We start from the raw sequence: 18,783 nt of genomic DNA, 5'->3' as shown, positions 1-18,783 counted from the left end.
ATGATGTGTCCCAGCACTAACTTTCCCAGAGCAACATTCATAAACCCAACAGACCGAAGATGGGAAAAGGCTAATACTTCTACCATATACATTTCTGGGAACATGGACAGCAGAGAATGGATGGTCTGTCAGATAATTTTCCTGGTTTTACAATTTTCTTTGCACTCAGATACGATAATGATAAATGTAACTACATTTCTCCAAACATTAGATATGTAGATTATATAGGTGATTTATATGTCCATCTTCAGATGGAAGGTATCATAACTTAGCAATGCTGAAAATTTGTTCCCAGTAAAGCTGTTATTTAATAAACAGTTCTTCTGTTTAAACTTTTCAAGCAAATAGTTGATACTAGCTTCCATTTAAATTCTCCTAATTTTGCTGTTTACTCAGTGCTTTATATGTTTGAAGTAATGACACTGTGCTTTTACCATCTTTTTTGTAAATGTAATCTTAAGTGTGATATAAATATAAGGAGTCTGTCTTGCCTCAAAGTGGCTTAATACACTAATTTAGCTTTTTAAAAAAATATCAGTTTGAGAAGGGAATAACACTTGCCTTTCTGTATCCATTTGAATAAAACAAAGGAATGTTACATGAAATGTCTTGTGGCAGGTCCAGTAAAAACCCAGAAGGAAATTTGGGTGTAGAAATCAAAAGTTGTAAGTCTGGAGGCACCTGCTTACCAGGTAAGTATATACATGGTTCTCTACTGTAATTCTTTTGCTTTTTACTGTCTTAGATTTCAGACACTGTGAGTGTTAATATTGACGCAGTAATTTTGATAATTGGTTCATGCTTGGTCCATTCAAGGTCGGGAAACCAAACTTCACTGTATTTCACTCTACAGAGAGGCTTATTATGTTAGGAAATTTCAGACCATGCATGAAATAGAAGCTAATTTAAGAACCTTCAGTTTGGTAACAGCTATTGCCTTTTTAAAAGAATATGGAAAGAAGAGGTTTTGCCCCACTTTTTTAATAAAGCCTGAGTAGATAGCGAACCTTCCCCTGAGTCAGAATACGATGTCTTAAGATTTCCTCAGCATGATGGGGAATCAAACTACAGCTTCCATCCCTTAGGACTGTGGACTAGCTGGCAGACTTTGGCTACATTGTATTAACTATGCTTTTAAAGTAGTACCACTGTACAGAAGAGAAAAAGTGCTTGCTGAAATAGTGACAGAGTGGAATCTGTCTACATGGCTGTGCAGTCCCAAGGCCTACATTGGCCAGATGTTGGGTAAGCATACAGCTTTACGAATGAGGGCTTGTTATCCAAAGAACCCTTAACACAGGCTACAGTCATGCTCTTTATTGTTCTCCCTGACTGTCCTGTGACTTATCAGTTCTGGAAAGAGTGGCAAAGCAAAATGGAGGAAAAATGTAGTGTAGCTTGATGATTATGACATGTGCTGGGAAAATCAAAGCTTCCTTCAACCAGAAGAGGGACTTGTCCACTTTTTAGACGGTTTTGGGGGCATAAAGAGAAGGAGAGAAAACAATAAAAGTAAAACCTTTTCTAAAAGGAAAGAATAAGCTGTACTGTGTTCTTTGGAAGAACTGGGATAGAAGGAGTCTCTGTTTCCCAACAAGCAGAAATATTTTCTATGAGGTATGGGTGATTCAGCCAAGTTAGGAGACAGTTGTTTGCTGACTTTTTTTTTCCTTTTTGCTCAATATGCTTCATGGCTTGGAGTCTGTTCTGAATTATGGGACTGCTTCATGACTGTTTCATGTTTCTATGTACCTTAGGTGCCCTAGTACAGCAACTAAACGTGTCACTTTTAAGTTTCTAAGTCAATTATTGGATATAACTCAGCAATTATGTACTGGAGAAGAGAGCTAATTTTTTATTTCATCTCTGGTTTTCAGTCCCAGTCACAACATCAGTAGTTACAACCTGAAGAAGGTACCTGCATTATTAAATCTCTAATAGAGGTAAATTTACTCAGGCAAAAACCTCTACTGAACACCTTCTCAAACACCTACTCAAAATGTATTACAAATTATACAAAATCAAATGTATGGTATCAGAAAAATACTAAGTAAAGCCAATGATGCACTTCTTGTTCTTAAAAAAGATTATTGTATGGTAAGTTTCCATAAATATTTCATTCATGGATGAACAAGGAGCTCCTGGCAAAATTCAAACATAAAATGGAGTTTATAGAAGGTGGAAGCAGGGATGGGTAACCTGAAGGGAATACTGGAGGCCCTGTGTGACATGCAAAGATGTGAAAGCCAAAGTCCATTTGTAGTTGAAGCTGAGAAATGTTGTCAAAAGCAGCAAGATAAAGTTCTTGAGTACACAAGTAGCAGAAGGAAGAGTAGGGGAAATGTGGACACGTTGCTGAATGGGGAAGTGGCCGTGGTGACAGGATAGGCAAAAGGCATTGCCCTCTTCACCTCAGTCTTTACTAATAACACTGGCCTTCAGCAATCCCAGATACCAGTGGGAAAGACTGGAACCAGGAAGACATACCTTTGGTAGAAGAAGGTGAGGTCAGGGCATACACAAGCAAACGGACACATGTAAGTCTAATGGGAAATATCCAGGACTGCCAAGAAAGCTGGATGATGCCATTGTGAGACCAGCTGATAATTTTGGATTCGTCATGGTGACTGGGAGAAGTGCCTGAAGACGGGAGACAAGTAAAAGTCACTCCTATCTTCAAAAAAGGCAGGAGGAGGAAGACCAAGGGAGCTACAGGCCAGTCAGCCTCACCTTCATCCCTGTGATGGCTGATGGAGCAGCTAATCCCAAAACCATTTTGAGGCACATGAAGGACAAAGGTAGTCATCATGGATTTACCAAGTCATGCTTGACCAACCTGATATGATCCTGAGGTGATCCATGAGATCATCCATGAGATGCCATGAGGCATCCATGAGATGACTGGCTTGGTAAATGAAAGTATCATCCTCGTTCCTGCAGAGGATATCCACAGCAAGCTGATAATGTAAAACAGGTGGGTGTAACAGACACACCAGAGGGCCCTACTGCCATCTGGAGATATCTGGACAGGCTGGAGAAATAGGCTGACAGAAACATCATGAAATTCAACAGGAATTGCAGAGTCCTGCAGCTGGGGAGGAACAACCCCAGGCCCTATTACCTGCTGGGGGCTGAGCTGCTGAAAATCAACTTTGCAGAAAAGTACATGAAGGTACTGGTGAACACTGAGTTAATCACGCGCTAGCGATTTGCCTTTGTGGCAAAGAAGACATAGGATATCCTGAGCAGCAGGTTGAGGGAGGTGATCCTTCCCCTCTACACTGATAATGGAAGTATTTTGTGCAGGTCTGGGCTCCCTGGGACAAAAGAAACAGGTATACTTTGATGTGTAACAGCTGTCTACGTACTTGTATTTTCCATCTGAAGAGAGATCAGAAATGTGATGTTTATCTATTGGCTACATGGACTTCATCTAAGTTAATAAGTTGATCTTTCTTCTTTTTTTTTTTTTTTGCTGTGAGGAGGCAAAATTTTGAAAACTATGGTTATTTAGAAATTTTATGGCAGTTTTTTATTTTGTCATGACAACAGAGTAGTTCTTTGAAATCAACATTTTCTGCGGGAATTCAAATACTAGGGGTAGAATTTTTGATCACAGTAGAGAACACAGAAAAACAATTTCCATCTCATTAGGGCTAAGGTATTTACATGAGTTGCAGAAGAGCAATGTCTGATGCTGTTTTGCCTAGGTCAGGGTAGAGGACTGTAACCATGGGGAATACTTCCACAATGGGAGTAGTTAGTTCAGTAAAGGGTGAAGGCTTTTTCTATCAGGTTTCTCACTTGGAACATTCTTGGTTTTGTTCCAATGCTATGCGAGGCAGCTTTTTATTTATACTCTCAAAAAAGCTGTGGAATGGGAAGAACTAATTTCCTATACAGCTCTGCTGACAATATAATGTTATGAGCATTTGTTTGGCTTCTTTCCCATGCAAGAGAGCTCCGGCAAAGGTTCTGTGGTTCTCAGATTTTCCATTAGTAATAATTTACATAAAGATTGTGTATGTCTAGAGAAGGATAATTTAAGTACCATCTGGATGGAACCATAGCAACTCTTTTGCTATAATTTGTATTTAATAACTTCAGCCTAGGCTTGAGGAGATGATGTCTAATGCTATTGAAAGAAAGTGGTTATGGTATATGACATCATGCTTTTATGACTACGGATGCCAAGGAACATTAATAGGTAATTGAATTCTTTATGTGTCTGTTCATAATCCAGTATCTTGATACTTGCCACCCATATCTGAGAAAAGCAAATCTATTAAGTCTTGGGAAATGGGCTCTGATGATCAGACTTTCTGCATACCAGACTTGTTTTAGAGCCATCAAAAATTTTTTCTGGCTTGGCTCTGCAAGCACAAACTTTCCTCTTAAGTGGGCTGAAGTTGTCATTAGGATCATTGGTGTCCAAGCCGTCACTTTGATAGATCAAAACCTCTTGTTTTTTCTGCTGATCAATCCTGCTCTTAACCCAGTTAAAAAGGTACCCACTTGATATCTTAGTAAGTTACAGGTTGTGGAAGGATTACTCTCAGGAGATATGATTTATAATTTCAGATGGTGTATGTTGCAGGAGCATGGACATCTGAATAATAGAATCAATATGATTTCAGCAGAAACCGATTTATTGTTTACATTAAATGAAGTTATAGATTCTAAGTTGTTTGTTCACACGTTCACACATCATCTCATTGGCCAGCTTGCCTGTACACGAGGTACACACGCATCCCTCAGGACATCTGGTCCTATCTAAAATCCATTTCTGGCTAAAGCAGTTCTGATTTTCCTTCTTCATTCATTTCGGCCCTTTGCCCAGCCTAAAGACCTTACTTGTGCCACCTTTGGTTCTTACCTGATTCCTTGAGTAGCCAATTCAACTCTGTAACCAGAAGATATGTTTTAATCTTGTGATTGTTTAATTTTCTGTCCTCCTAGTGAGCTGAATTTAGAGACTTGAACTGGCTGTGGAAGAAATCAAACACCAGAAAGAGCAGAAGGAGAGGAGCATGATGGTATAGTTGGTAGAAGTTCCCATGGAACTTCAAAGTGAGGGGGACTGATAATGGGAGAAGTCATTGCAGAAGCAGAATTGGAAGGACTATTAAATACAGCTGTGAGACAGCTTTACAACAAATTTGTGTCCAGAAGGGATTAGGGATTAGCCCTTGAAGATGAATAGGTGGAGGCAAGCATGGAGAACTAGTTGTTGAGGAGACACTCCAGAATTCACGTCTTCTATACAGTATTGTGCAGAAGCTGTCGTACATACCACAGACCAAGAAGCAAGTCTGATTCACAAAGAGTATCAGCATGTTTGTACGTCTTGAACTACAGTACTGTCTAGATTCTGGCTTTTTCAGAAGGGAGAAGTAAAATTACAACAGTATGTAAGCTAAGAACTGAAAACTATCATTCACTGGTTCAAGAATTTAGTACTAATGAACAATGGATACTATGTGTCTCAAAAGCTGTTGGATAAAATATAATGCTGAGTGCTGAGGAAAGCAGAGACTGTTGAAGTTGTATCTCATTTTCAGTTTTTCACTTCTTCATTTCCTGTATTTATTCTTTTCTGTGTATGGTAGGCATGAAACATTACAACACAATTTATCACAGCTGTTTTATATATGCAACAACTGTACTCCTTTACTGGTAAGGACTAAAGGAATCACAAAACATTATTAAAAATAAACTGAACAACATGGTTCATCAGATTAGAGCTTTTCATATATTTCCCTCATGCTTCTCTATGTGTGTGTTTTTGTCTATGCTTTGCTGCTCTGTTATTTGGTTTCCACCTTCTTCCTCTCCCTTATTCGGTGTGACTGAAGTCTTAGTTTACTTTTCTCATCCATGTTTTGCCTTCCAGTCTCATAAAAAAGTATTTTAATATAACTTTATAGCACCTTGTATTTGTCTGTTACTAAGGGAATATATACAAAAAGGTACACAAGAAAAGAAAGTCAGAATTCAGTGTGCTTATGTATGTGCCTACCTCTCAAATGCTTTTTTCATTTGTTTCATTGCTTATTTTCCCCCGGTGACAAAATACAGCACCAAGAGCCAAGGTTATCCAATGCTTCCTGGTACTGGGTCTATTTTCAGCTTGTTATAACTTTATCAAGCATCAGCCATTTCGGATGAAAACTATACTGCTTCACATCCTATCCAGCATAATAGCATAATTATTCCATTCTTCTAAAATTTGTTGACTGTTAATTTTTTTTTGTTTTTGTGGATGTGCAACATTAGAGGAGAGAAAGAAGTTGATATGATTTCTTGTTAATGCCACATAATTAAGGTGTTTCTTAGAACATGAGTAGTGAAGAATATTTTTCCTTCTTTTGCCAGAACTAACAATTCTTGTGCCTGTTTCTCTGAAAATTTTTCTGACAGATGGAGTCTCTTTTTTGGAGGCATTTTGAATAGAAGTCAGTGGCTATATTCAGCAAACAACCTAAATGGATGTACTGATCTCTTCTTGGATAGTCTTGTGTTTAGGGCCTTCAGCTGTACTTGAAGCCTTGTCTAATTATTTTTATTTTTATACCGAATCTCCCACACAAATCCTGTAACCTCTAAGGTAAGGAAACAATCTGTCTCACCATGTATGTGCTTAAAATATTTTGTACAGAACAGAACAGCTTTGACAAGAGTGTTCTTTTTCTAATATATCCCTTTCTGTGCAGAATCCCTGCTGTGAAGGAGCAAGCCCTGCTTTGGGATCATTACCGATTCCATTTAATGTGGAATAATTGTGAGTGTAGTCACACTTAGAATGTATAAACTGGGCCATTTCTATATTCTCTGGCATCTTTATTATGCACTAGTGGATAAAGTTTGGGAAGAAAATATACCTTTCTTTCCTGGTTTTGTAAATGACCCCTGAAAATGGCTGTTTTGGTTTGGTTTTTTAAATAAAGTCTATTTGTCAGATTCAGCCCAGCATCATAGATGCCATTATGAAATGCAAAATTGCTTTTTTGTTAAATTGATTATTCTCTCCAAAAGTGCATCCAGCTGTAATTCTAAGTATTTCTAATTTGTAATATTTCATAATGTTCAATGAATAGTTAAATTTTTACAGAAAATAAGTCTGGGATTTCTCTTTTCATGTTTGGTCAAGAACACATGAATTGAATTATGACCTTATAATTGCTACCATATGATTATTAGAGAGAGATGCCTCTGCTCAAATTAAGATGCAAGTAAGACCATATGCCAAAGCAAACAGTACAGATTTTATTTAACTATAAATGTGAAATGGAGAAAGCGAGAAAGAAATAGGAAAGAGAGGGTGGGAGGGAGAAGGAGAGTGAGAGACAAGTAGAATGAGTCACTAGCCCTGTGGATCCAGTCTTGGTCCTTTTCACCCTGAGCCTGTTGGTGTTGGGGGTCCCATCCACAGAGTTCTGTGGACTAATATAGTTCAGGTACAGGTGAGAATGCCCAAATACCTCCCCTGAGGTGAGGGGATGTTTTACACTGTCTTTTGCAATAATGAATCTGTTGCAAAAGGTGAATCAAGAGCAATCCTCTGGTGGATGGCTTCAAGAATGAGTAATAGGCATGCTTCTGGGGTCTTTGGTGGTTTATGACACCTTCTAGACCTGACAGCTGCCTCTCATGTCAGGGCAGTTGAATGTCCTGTGAAAATGTGACCTTCTGGGGGCTGGGAGGGAGAGTTTTACAACTTGGCCAGTTTGCTTAAGGGAAGAGAACTGGCATGGTAAAAGCACCACTTGGTCCCTGCTGGATCTGCTTCTTATCTGGCCCAAATCTCAGCTTTTAGCCTTCGATGGTGGATGTTCACCATCTCTGTTCTATACAGACCAGAGGCTTTGTCACCACCTCCCCAAAAACTCCCCTCCTCCTGCCGCTTGGTTTGTGGAAGGAGAGCATGCAAACCTGGCCTCAGCAAATGAGTCTGGGGGCTGTGACCTCCCCCAGTCTTGTTTGCTTCTCCTTAGACCTGAGATACTTGGACAATGGTAGGGCCTTTATCTTATCTCAAGTTTCTGTCAGGTGGCTTAACTCACTGCCCAGTTTCCTGAAATCAGAAGGCATGTATTCTGCAAGGTTGAGCTTCAGTGGTTATAGATGAACAATTTCTTCTTTGCACAGTTTCCTACAGTGGGCAAAGTCCTTTGGTGGTCTTAACAGTGTTTAAGACAATTATAATTTTTAAGTTTCTTATAATAATAATATTAGCATTTGAAAAATTGTGTTCTCAAAAACATGTTGCAATTTGGCAGCTTGGTTTGAAACCTGTCAATACCATGTAGTTTAGCAACCATTCACCCTAAGCTCAAGTAACCTGGAAAGGATACAAGATTCTGAATAATGAACTTGGGATAAAAAAATTCAGAAATAGTGTCAGCTAACTTAATCTCTTGAAATATCTGATTTTTCTGTATCTCAGTGTTCATGTCTAAAATATGAAGAATAAGTCTTCCTTAAATCTATATGATATTTGAAAAAAAAAATTAAAAAAATCAAGAATCCAAGAGCTTCACATGCAGCAAGGGACAAACCTCGTTAATACCTGAAATAGATATCTTGCTCAGGAGCAATTAAATAGAGACTTGGTTTCAACATCTTATTATTTTCTGATTTTAGTTAAGTCAAACAATCTATATTTATGAACTTATTATGTATTACCTTATCTTTCCTATTGAGGGGATGCTTTGTTTAAACCAGATAATTCACTTAAGATTTTGATCCACTGAGATTATTAGGGCAAGTATTTCTGTCACCACTGTGTCTTGCATCTGATGGCCAGCTACATCAAACAACAACAAATTGTTTTATCAAGTGCTGCTATGCTTTGAAACGTCTGCTCAGCCCTGCAAATAAAGATTCTACTGCTTTTGGCAGAAGAATGCTGAATTTTCCTTTAGATTTAATTTGCAATTCAAATCATGTCTTCAAAACAGGATTATCAAACATCAGGTTCATGCAGGATTCCTAAAACATCTTAATGCAAGTTGGCAGTCGCTTATCACACATTATTAAGCAGTTTTCAGAAATCACAATGTTGTCACTGTAATTAGAAGCCTCTTTATATTGTACTACATAAGTGGCTTATTAATCTGAAAAGAAAGTTATTAATAGAAGGGTCTTAATTGCTATAATTACATTAAAAGTAGTCTTGCTATAAAGCCTGAAAAAGCTCTAGTTGCTTTACAGACTTTTGTGTCTTTGGGTGATCATTATGAAGTGCCAGTGATTTTAAATTAGCTTTCAGAGATAATTATGATTTAAATTGTAAACTCTGCATTACTCCATGTAGTATAGCCTGAAAGTACCTTCTGCTTTGAGATTCTAATATAACTAAAGATAAAATTCTAGCAAGACTGCCATCCCAATTTTGGTGGGGGTTTTTGGTGGTGGTGGTGGGTTTTTTTGTCTCTGTGTGTGTTTGTTTTTTTTGGTGGGAGTATTAATTAATGATTTTCTCTTCTTTTTTGAAGGGTAAGTGAACCTGGTGAGAAGCAGATCATCCAACTACCAACTGCAGTGTGATCCTAGAATTACACAGATTGTAATCTTGGCATACTTCAGTGGTCAGCAAAGGGAAAGTGATACTCCTCTCAAAATAATTATTTTTTGTTAGTATTTTTAAGGTTCTCACTTATAAAGAAAGAAAGAATTTAATCTGGAAAGCCAGATCAGATTTCCAGAGCAGCTGCTGCATGGATTAGAATGGGATTTGCAGTTATGTCCACTCTCATTCACAGACTTACCCACGATTTGTCACAGCATACTATTGATGGAGGGGAAAAAGAATATTTCACAGAATCATTAAGATTGAAAGGGTGCTCATGCTCATCTAGTCCAGCCTCCTGGCCAGAGCAGGATCAACAATCAGACAGTTTTGCTCAGGGCTTTGTCCTCTTGGGTCTTGAACACCTCCAAGGCTGGAGTTCATGCAACTCCTCTGGGCAACCTGCTCCAGTGCTTAATTATTTTTTCCCTGTATAGTCAGGATATCCAGTCTTTTGAGTTTATGGACACTGCTTCTCATTTTCCCACTGCACCTTAGGAAAGAGCCTGACTGTATTCTTGATGGTCCCTAAGTTCCACTGCAGCTGTCTCTTCTGAACAAGATAAACAAGCTCAGCTCCCTCAGCCTCTTTTCACAAGGCAAATAGTCCAGTCATTAATGATCTTGGTGGCCCTTTGCTGAAGTCTCATCAGTTGGTCAATGTCTTTAATGTACTGAGGGGCCCCCGGACTGAATGTGAGGAGCCCCTATGAGAGTGGTTTAACAAGGGCCAAGTTAAGGTGATTGATCCCTTGACTTAGTAGCTGCAGTCTTTTTTATCCTTTACAACCCAATATGCAGTTAGCCTGAAGAATTGCACATGTGTTTTTTAACCCATTGTTGTGGTTTGACCACTGTAGCAACTAAGCCCCATGCAGTTGCTCACTTGCTCCCCCTCAGTGCTGAGGAGAGAATCAGAAGGGTAAAACTGAAGAAAACTCATGAGTGAAAAAAGCACAATATAATAAATAAGATAGACAAAGAAAAAAGGTAAGGAAAAGACCCAAACAAAGAGAAAGGAAAATAAAATCAAAGATTTTTTTTTCTTGACCACTAAAAGTAAGCAACTGCTCATCACCAACTGACCAATGCCCAGTAAGGCCCTATCAACCTCCTTCCCTCAATTTTGGTGCTGAGCACAAGATCCTATGATTTGGAATATCTTTGCAGTCAGTAGATGTCATCTGTCCTGGCTATCTTCCCTCCAAGCATCTTGTGCAACCCCCTCCTCCTCCCTGGAAGAGGGAATGTCAGGACCAGAATCAGCTTTGACTCTGTGTAAGCCCTGCTCAGCAGTAACTAAAGCAGCCCTGCATTACCAACACTGTTTTGAGCACCAATCCAAAACACAGCTGCTGTGCAGAAAACTGGCTCTATCTCAGCCAAAATGAGTGTAAATCTCCAGTAGTTCATCTATATAGATGCCAACATAGGTACAAGAAACCTGTGGAACACCTCAAGGCCTTGCTAAAGAAAAGACAGGGAACATCCACTATCCTCCTCACATCCTCAAATATTCTTTCATCATAAAAGGCATTTGGCACTGGATATATTAACTATGGTATACTCTAGATATCATCATGCTGCCTATTCCCAATTATGTCATTTTCATGAGGTGAAAATCACATTGTTTTCTTTTGCCTAGAAACAGCTTTCAAAAGGACATATTCTTTGATATTCTCAGGGACTAAATTGTGTCTGACCAGATTGCTGTTCCTCAGATCAGCAGGATCTTAAGTTAAATGCAACATTAACCTTTCTCTAGTCATCAGAACATCTCCTGATTTCTACAGTCTTTCAAAAGTAGTGCAAAACAGCTTTACAGGGGTGGTAGCAAGCACTCAGATGCCTATCACCTGATCCTGTGGATCTGTATGGTTAAATATTTCTTAAAGATATTTGACTCTACTCCTTTCCACTGCATATGGTTCTTTTCTTAAATTCTCTCTAAGGACAGAGGCCTTGGTGAAGGATGGGTGAAGCTTCTGGCCAGGGGCAGACTGAAGCAAAGAAGCCATTGAATAACTCACCACCCCTTCATGTCCAGGCAATGTTTCCGTGTTCTTCTTAGTAACTTGCCCTTTCTTGTTTTCAACATTGGATCTTAGCTGTATTCCCTGTTTAGGAAGTGTGGTCTCCTGAAATATCTGCTAATTTTCCTGAGTATTAGGATAACTCTGGTTTTGCACTTGAAGGTTTCCCTTACGAACCTGCCAGGTCTCTTGAACTTTTTGCTTTCAAAGATCCCTCCCACAGGATCTGATGTATCAGTTCCTTAAGGAAGGCAAATCTTGCTCTTCTCATTATGAGATCTGTATATTCAGCTTTCTCCTTCCCCTTTGTGATTTTGAGCTCCACAGTTTCCCAGTTCCTACAGCCAAGGCTGCCATTGATCATCACACTGCCAAGCAGTTTTTGTTCAAGATCGTGGTTGGTCTTCCCAAAATATGTGGTAGTAAGCTTTCCCTGACACCCTCCAGATGCCTCCTAGATTTTCATCCTGCTGTGTCACCCCTTCAGAAGATGTGAGAGAAGGTAAAGTCCCCCATAAGAGTGAGAGTCTGGTTTGAGTTGCTTAAAAAAACTTCACGGAAGCTTCATTCGCTTCCTGACTATACTGCTGCCCTCAGTGGTCCCTTCTCTGACCTTGACTCATGAATTTTCACCCAGTCTGTCTATTATTCCAAAGAAACACTCAAGCTACTTCTTTTCTGTATTCAATAGTGCCTTCTCCTCTTCTCCTTGGCCTCTCTTTTCTACAGAGCTTGTGTCCATCCATCAGTGATGTTCTTTTGAATCCACAAAAGCTAGAAAACTCAGAAGGTGAGTTTTGCTGAATCTGTACTTGGCCACTGGCTTGCAGTGGCATTGACAATAGGTTGTGTAGTTCAGGCTGCATCATGAAGCAGTAAGGCTGCTGTATGCAAATAAGTGTTACAGGACTGCACATACAGCTGATTAAAAAAAGAACTGTTGGAGGGACCATTCTCAAAACCTTCATACAAACCACTGGTGGATCAATATGACTCTGCTTCTGAGTGAGCAGCTGAGGCTGGCTTTTAAACCGTTGCTCTGACTAGTAACTGTGTACGTGTAAGTGAACTGTGTGAGGGAAATGTACTATGTAAATAGTTAACTTCAGTTAATGACAATAGCTTAATTAATAAATGCTCTAATAAATATTGACTGTGACCTACATCTGCCTCTGAATTGTTCTCCCATCATGGAAAAAGGAATTTCCAACATGGTCATAAAAACCAAAGTACTAGTCATGACACCAGCCATGCAACCACCTGGTAAATTAGAGTATGTTCAATCCTACCTGACCTTTCCCTTTCACCTGTAGAACTGTGGAAAATTCTTCCTGGATTCCCATGTCCATCACCTCTGCCCCTTCAGCAAAGTAAACCTCTAGGGTTGCTCCAGGTATCCCTCAGTGCCCATGTGGATAAGCATTAAGATATATTAGTCAGAGGACACAAAGAGCCCCAGCAGTTTCTCCACAATGTCCTTAATCAACACAGAAAACAGGAAACTTTATGACAGCAACTCTATCCCCTATGCAAGAGGGTCTCCAACCCCAATCAGATACTATTTCGTCTTGGTGCTAATGCATATTTCAGAATCCAGAGTCTCCCCAGTGGAGCTTGTGCCCATTTTTTAACTCTCGGGGCACTCTAATCTCAGATCTCAAGGCAGAGGAGGACCCATTTTGTTGGTGTCAGAAGGCATGAGCTTCCAGTTTTCCCCTCTGTAGGGGTCTCCATCCACCGTGGGTTCAAGCATAGTCTCATGCCATGCTTACTCACTGTGTGGCTCAGGCTGTTGCCTCTGTGAGGTGTCAGGAAGACCTGGTGATCTTTTCTTTCTTCTCCATGGTAGTGCGCAGTCACCTCGCCTCCCAACCCCTTCACCTGGCAGCCTCAACAAAGCACACCTCCCACAGATGAGGCCACCATTAACCCCAGCCCAGACTCCTTTCAGCCATGTCCACTGGCCCTCCAGACTGTCATCAGGGTTGGGATCTTTTGTGTGCTTTCTCTAGCTGGTGGCAGAGACTGCACCACACAGTGCATCACCAGCATTGCTGCACAGTTCCATGCAACCGGGAGCATGTGTTTTAAAACATCTCTAAACAAACTGCTCTACTAACTACCAAACTCTTTGCTGAATTTCTAGTCAGCAGCTAAGAATGTATCCCCACCATGGATGAACAGCAGATTTTTCCTGGATCAGTAGAAGGCTAATGACTAAAGAGGCAGGGAATATCTAATCCTGAACTTGTCTAGAAAAAGCCTCAGTCAGAAAGACACTTATCTGTGGGTGTTTCTAGATGTGACAAGAAGCACAACTGAAGAAAAATAGTAAACAAGACCAACACCAAACCAGAATAAGTAACTAAAAGGCCAAATCCAGGTCGCTGGTGAGAGGAGAACTACAACGTGAGTGGTGTAACAGCAGTGCTGGTGGTAACAATACGTACCTTTACAACAGGTCATTGCTCAGTAGAAATCTGTCCAATCATGATTAGTGTTCTGGTGTCAGTGCAGGTTGTAGGGTAGTCTACAACTTCCTGTATTCCCTGCATACAGTTTTACATGTGTAGGAGTTAAATGTTTGAGTCACAGCTAGTCCCTCTGCACTGTCTTTAAAATCTATGGAAAGAATTAAGTACTGCAAGTGTGTGCTTCATCTGGCTTACTCACACACCAGTCTTAGGGTGATGTGATTAATCCTTTAGAGACAGCAATTACTTTTTATCTTTCATATGTAGTTAATCATACTGCTTCTTGACAGATCACCCTTTGCTTGGTGAGTATTTGCAGCTTTGAGACCAGAATAGTTTATTTCATTTTTACAGAATCACAGAACAGCTGAATTCGGAAGGTTCTCTGGAGATTTGTTGGAGGCGAGCAAAGGTAGCAGGAGGACTGCATGAATACACATCTCCATTGGAATAACTATTAAATAAGAAATGTTCCAAGAAATGCTGCTTAGTTTGTCTATCTCAGCTATTATTAGGCATACCTCTTTCTCTTTGAAAGAGAATTTTCTAAGAGAACAGCTTTCTCTTTCTCATCAAAAGCAAAAGTATTTGTATACACTCAGAAGAAAGTAACTTTGAAAGCTCCTTTAGATTGTAGAAACCTAATCAAATAGTTCAACCAAATTAATCATAGGACCCAATGACAATCTTGATGCTGAGTCAGTAGTACTTTGATTTACTTAGCTGTGGCATAATGCAAGGGAGTTTCGCCCACAGGTTTCATATTATGTGGATGGCTTTGATTTCTTTGCTTCTTTTTTCTCCAATCCATCCTGTTTAACCCTTTTCCAGCAATTTTTATCAATGCTGGAGTTCTTTACTGAATATTACAGTCCTTTGCTCTTTTATAATACTAAAAAGATGTATTTGGCTTAGACAAAGTAATGGAGCAAAATTGGGATTTAATTGTTTTAACGTGAAGCAGGAGAACAAATTAATACCAACATAGCCATGAGTTAGTCACTTGCAATTAATTGTTGGTCTCCAAACCTGCCCAGCTCACCAGCTGAAATTTTGTAAGGTCATGATTAATGGTAGTCCTCAGCTCAAGCCTCCTTCTGAAAGCCTCAGACTTGTTTCCAATCAAACACCACCCCTTTGCACTTTCCTTTTCACATTATTTTGTTCTGATCAAACTTGGTGTTAGCAGATGTTACCTTCTGGCTCCTGGTTTCAGGGGTTCACCACCTCTCCTGCAGTAAACTTTCTTGCCTCCCTAAGCCAGCAGGAAACCTAGGCAAGGTATTATTCTGCTAGTTTACCTGTTACAATTGGTTCAGTCTGTCAGGGTTAGCATCAAGGAATGAGAGGAAGCAAGAGACCAGGGGGAGCAGACTTTGCCAAAGAGAGTCTGAAGCTGTCAAAACAGCTGCCTCAGGTTGTAATTTGAGATACATCTAAATTGCCTCTAACTTCCACAAAGCATCTCCCTTCCTTCTTTACTGTGCCCGTGTGCCCCTTTCTGTGCTGCACTGGCATGGGTGGATCTCAACAAGCTTGCTGTTATGTGGCTCTGAACACAAGGTAATTGGCACAACTCAACTTATCTAGAAAGCAAACTGGAGTGAAAGAGTGAGGCTGATAACTTCTTGTAAGGGTAAGAAAACCAGCTCTGGCAGTGTTGTTCTCTGTTCCAGAAGTATACTATCCATTTCCTTTGAAATTTCATACAAATGAAAGCTCCACTCTGTGCCTTGCTTCAAGAGCTCAATTTTTCTAAGGCTTTATTATGTAAACAACTTGAGATTGTTACACCTCACATGGGGAAAAGGGAGAGATGAGAGAGCCACTGATACAAGAAGTAGTACTGTGAAAGAACCATGTTTTCCATTCCCAAAATGGCAATCCAAAGATCTGTTTCTAGCTCTGAAGGAACAGAATAACTGTATGACGTGATAGAATTTAGTTCTGTTATTGATGCATAGAAGTGCTGAATAAAGATGTGTCTTTCTCATTCCATGATTTTATTACATGTATAAATATCTCTGTATTCAATTTATAAAACCATTCACCACCAGACCACTGTATTTTTTTAGGTTTTATTAAAACCATTCCCAAAATAAAGCATGCTAAAGCATGAATATCTTCCAGTTGCCTGAGGCATTATTCTTAGTTATACAGAGAAGACATTTTATTGCTTATTTTGCTCTGCATAAGAGACAAAGTTAGATTACCTTTCGAACAAAGTCCAAAGAAAAAAATATAGTGCTAGCTAAAAGTCAGAGTTCTTCCATGTGGAAGCTCTGTTGATAAATCTTCTTGAATAAAGCAGCTCAGTTCTCTGACAAGTTTCTGATATTGTATTTAATGAGCTGATGTTGGACTTGCTTAATTTCTTTCACTATTTTAATTTAAAGTCATTTATAGTCATAAATATTGGTGCCTTAATTATGAATAATTATCAAATTAATATTTAATTAATTATTGAATATGATATTGAGTAAGGTACAATCTTATTAAATCAGGAAATCATAAAACCTGACGGCTCACAGTAATACATGAAATGTGTATAAAAAAGGATGTTATTTTTGAAGGTCTAAGGAATATCCTGGCACTGGATGTTTCTGTATCAACGTACTGTGCATTGATCTCTTTTGTCTCAGCTGACAAAATGTGACGTTCAGTGATTGTTTATGGAAGCAGAAACAGGGAAAACAGCGCCTACTGAAATGTACAGAGCTAAGAAGAGGCCTGGGAATAGGAAACACCTGTGAAAAAGTCAGGAAACAGCAAATTCAATGCTCCTTGCTCATTCACAGGCAAGGCAATGGTGACAGTTGTTAAAGTTGCATCTGTAAATGCTGTGGACTATAAGACAAGGTGATCTAGTTCAGATCTACTTCCACTGTCTGCTTTATCTTTCTTTTAATAGATGTCCACAACTTGTTCATTCATTAGTTTGTTGATGAAGCCAAGGAAGGCTTTGACAACTCATGAATGCAAGTCTTCTGCCTTGCTTAATTTTACAAGCTGAGCAGCTTTTAACACAGCTTGATTTGCAAAACTCCAGGTTCAGATTGCCAATATAGACTCCAGTAATATGGTTAGGCTAGTGTATACTATGACCGAAATTAAATGTCTGCTATAAACACTTAAGTTTTGTGTGTGTGTGTGTGTGTTAGTGTGGTCTGTGGACAGTGGGTGCTATGGGTTAGTATTTGTACAGAGTCAGAAAATATGATGAAATTATGAAAATGTTAGTGCTATGTAGATTCAGTAATCAAACACTTGCAGAAGTACCAGGCAAACTATATGTGTACTGAGTTTAGAAATATATATGCAGAGGGAGAAATATCTTTCTGAGGGAACTTTATTTTTCCCCACAACTTTCTAAAAGGACATTGTGGACAGGTTGGGGTTGGTCTCTGCTCACAAGTAAAAAAGGGCCAGGACAAGAGAAAATGGCCTCAAGTTGCACCAGGGAAGGTTTAGATTGGATATCAGGAAAAAATTCTGTACTGAAAGGGAGGCCAAGCATTGGAACAGGCTTCTCAGTGAAGCAGTAGATTCACTGTCTCTGGAAACGTTCAAAACACGTGGATGTGCTGCTTGGAGACATGGTTTAGTGGTTGACTCGACTGTTGGGTAAATAGTTCGACTCAGTGACCTTAAAGGTCTTTTCCAACCAACCTAAATGTTTCTGTCATTCTGTAAGTACCTGGGATGTGTGTGAGGCCAGAAGTCTAGCCATTACTCTGTGATTTGCAATCCTTTATAAATGTACAGTACCTCTCACTCTGCCTGGACATGTTTTTCAGTGCAAAAAGATTAAGTATAGCTGGGAAACCCCAAACATATGGCATCTTGTTTCCAGCATCAACCAGATTTGAAAAACAGGACAAGGCTGGTAGTTGACACTTGTACAGACTTGTCAGCCCCACAGATAATGTGTTTCAACCATAGAGTTGTAGAAATAATGACAATGACAATATTTCATATGCAATTCTGCTTGTTCATTTCTGACAGCAAAGCTCTAATGCACAGTTGGACAGATTTCTTAGCTGTAAACATATCTGTGAAAAGTAACATATTTTCCAAGCTGCTTGAAGATACTGAATATTAAAGAGGCGTGGGGCTCAGTAATGTGAAAACTTAGGGAAGGGGATTTGGTTGCTATAAGCTGGTACATAAGCCATGTTGTTAGTTGTGCTCATTCAATAGCCAGAGCACTGAGGCCAGCTGATGTATCATGAAAAGAAGTTACCAGTCGGTTCACAGTGGGCCACATTCTGTCCCTTCATTGTGGGAGGTTTTACTCTTTTCTTTTTTCCCGAGGTTCTAAATATCATCTAGTTTCCCTTTATTGAATATTAAAGCATCTGATTTACACAGTGAGAAATAATGCTTTTTAAATCAGAGGAATACATATGCTACTGGTGTACTACTTTTTTTATGTTAACTGGACGATGAAGAGGTGATATTAAATAGCATCAACTTTGTGCAAAAGAACGGACAGTTACCGATCTCAATTAAAAAGGAGTTTGCTGCCATCTTATGGGCTTGTGAAGTATTTATTTTCCTAAAAGTAGTGCAGCACTATTATGAAAATTCTTTAAATTACTTTCCTTATTCTATAGATGATCTTGAAAGAGCCTGTCCTGTCTAGGGTCTATTTTTTTTTTTTTTTTTAGTTTTAACGCCTGAATTGTTTTAATTAAAAATTGCC

This window comes from Prinia subflava, chromosome 4 (assembly GCF_021018805.1).
Source record: "Prinia subflava isolate CZ2003 ecotype Zambia chromosome 4, Cam_Psub_1.2, whole genome shotgun sequence".
NCBI classification, from domain to species: domain Eukaryota; kingdom Metazoa; phylum Chordata; class Aves; order Passeriformes; family Cisticolidae; genus Prinia; species Prinia subflava.
Note: the sequence above shows the minus strand (reverse complement) of the source record.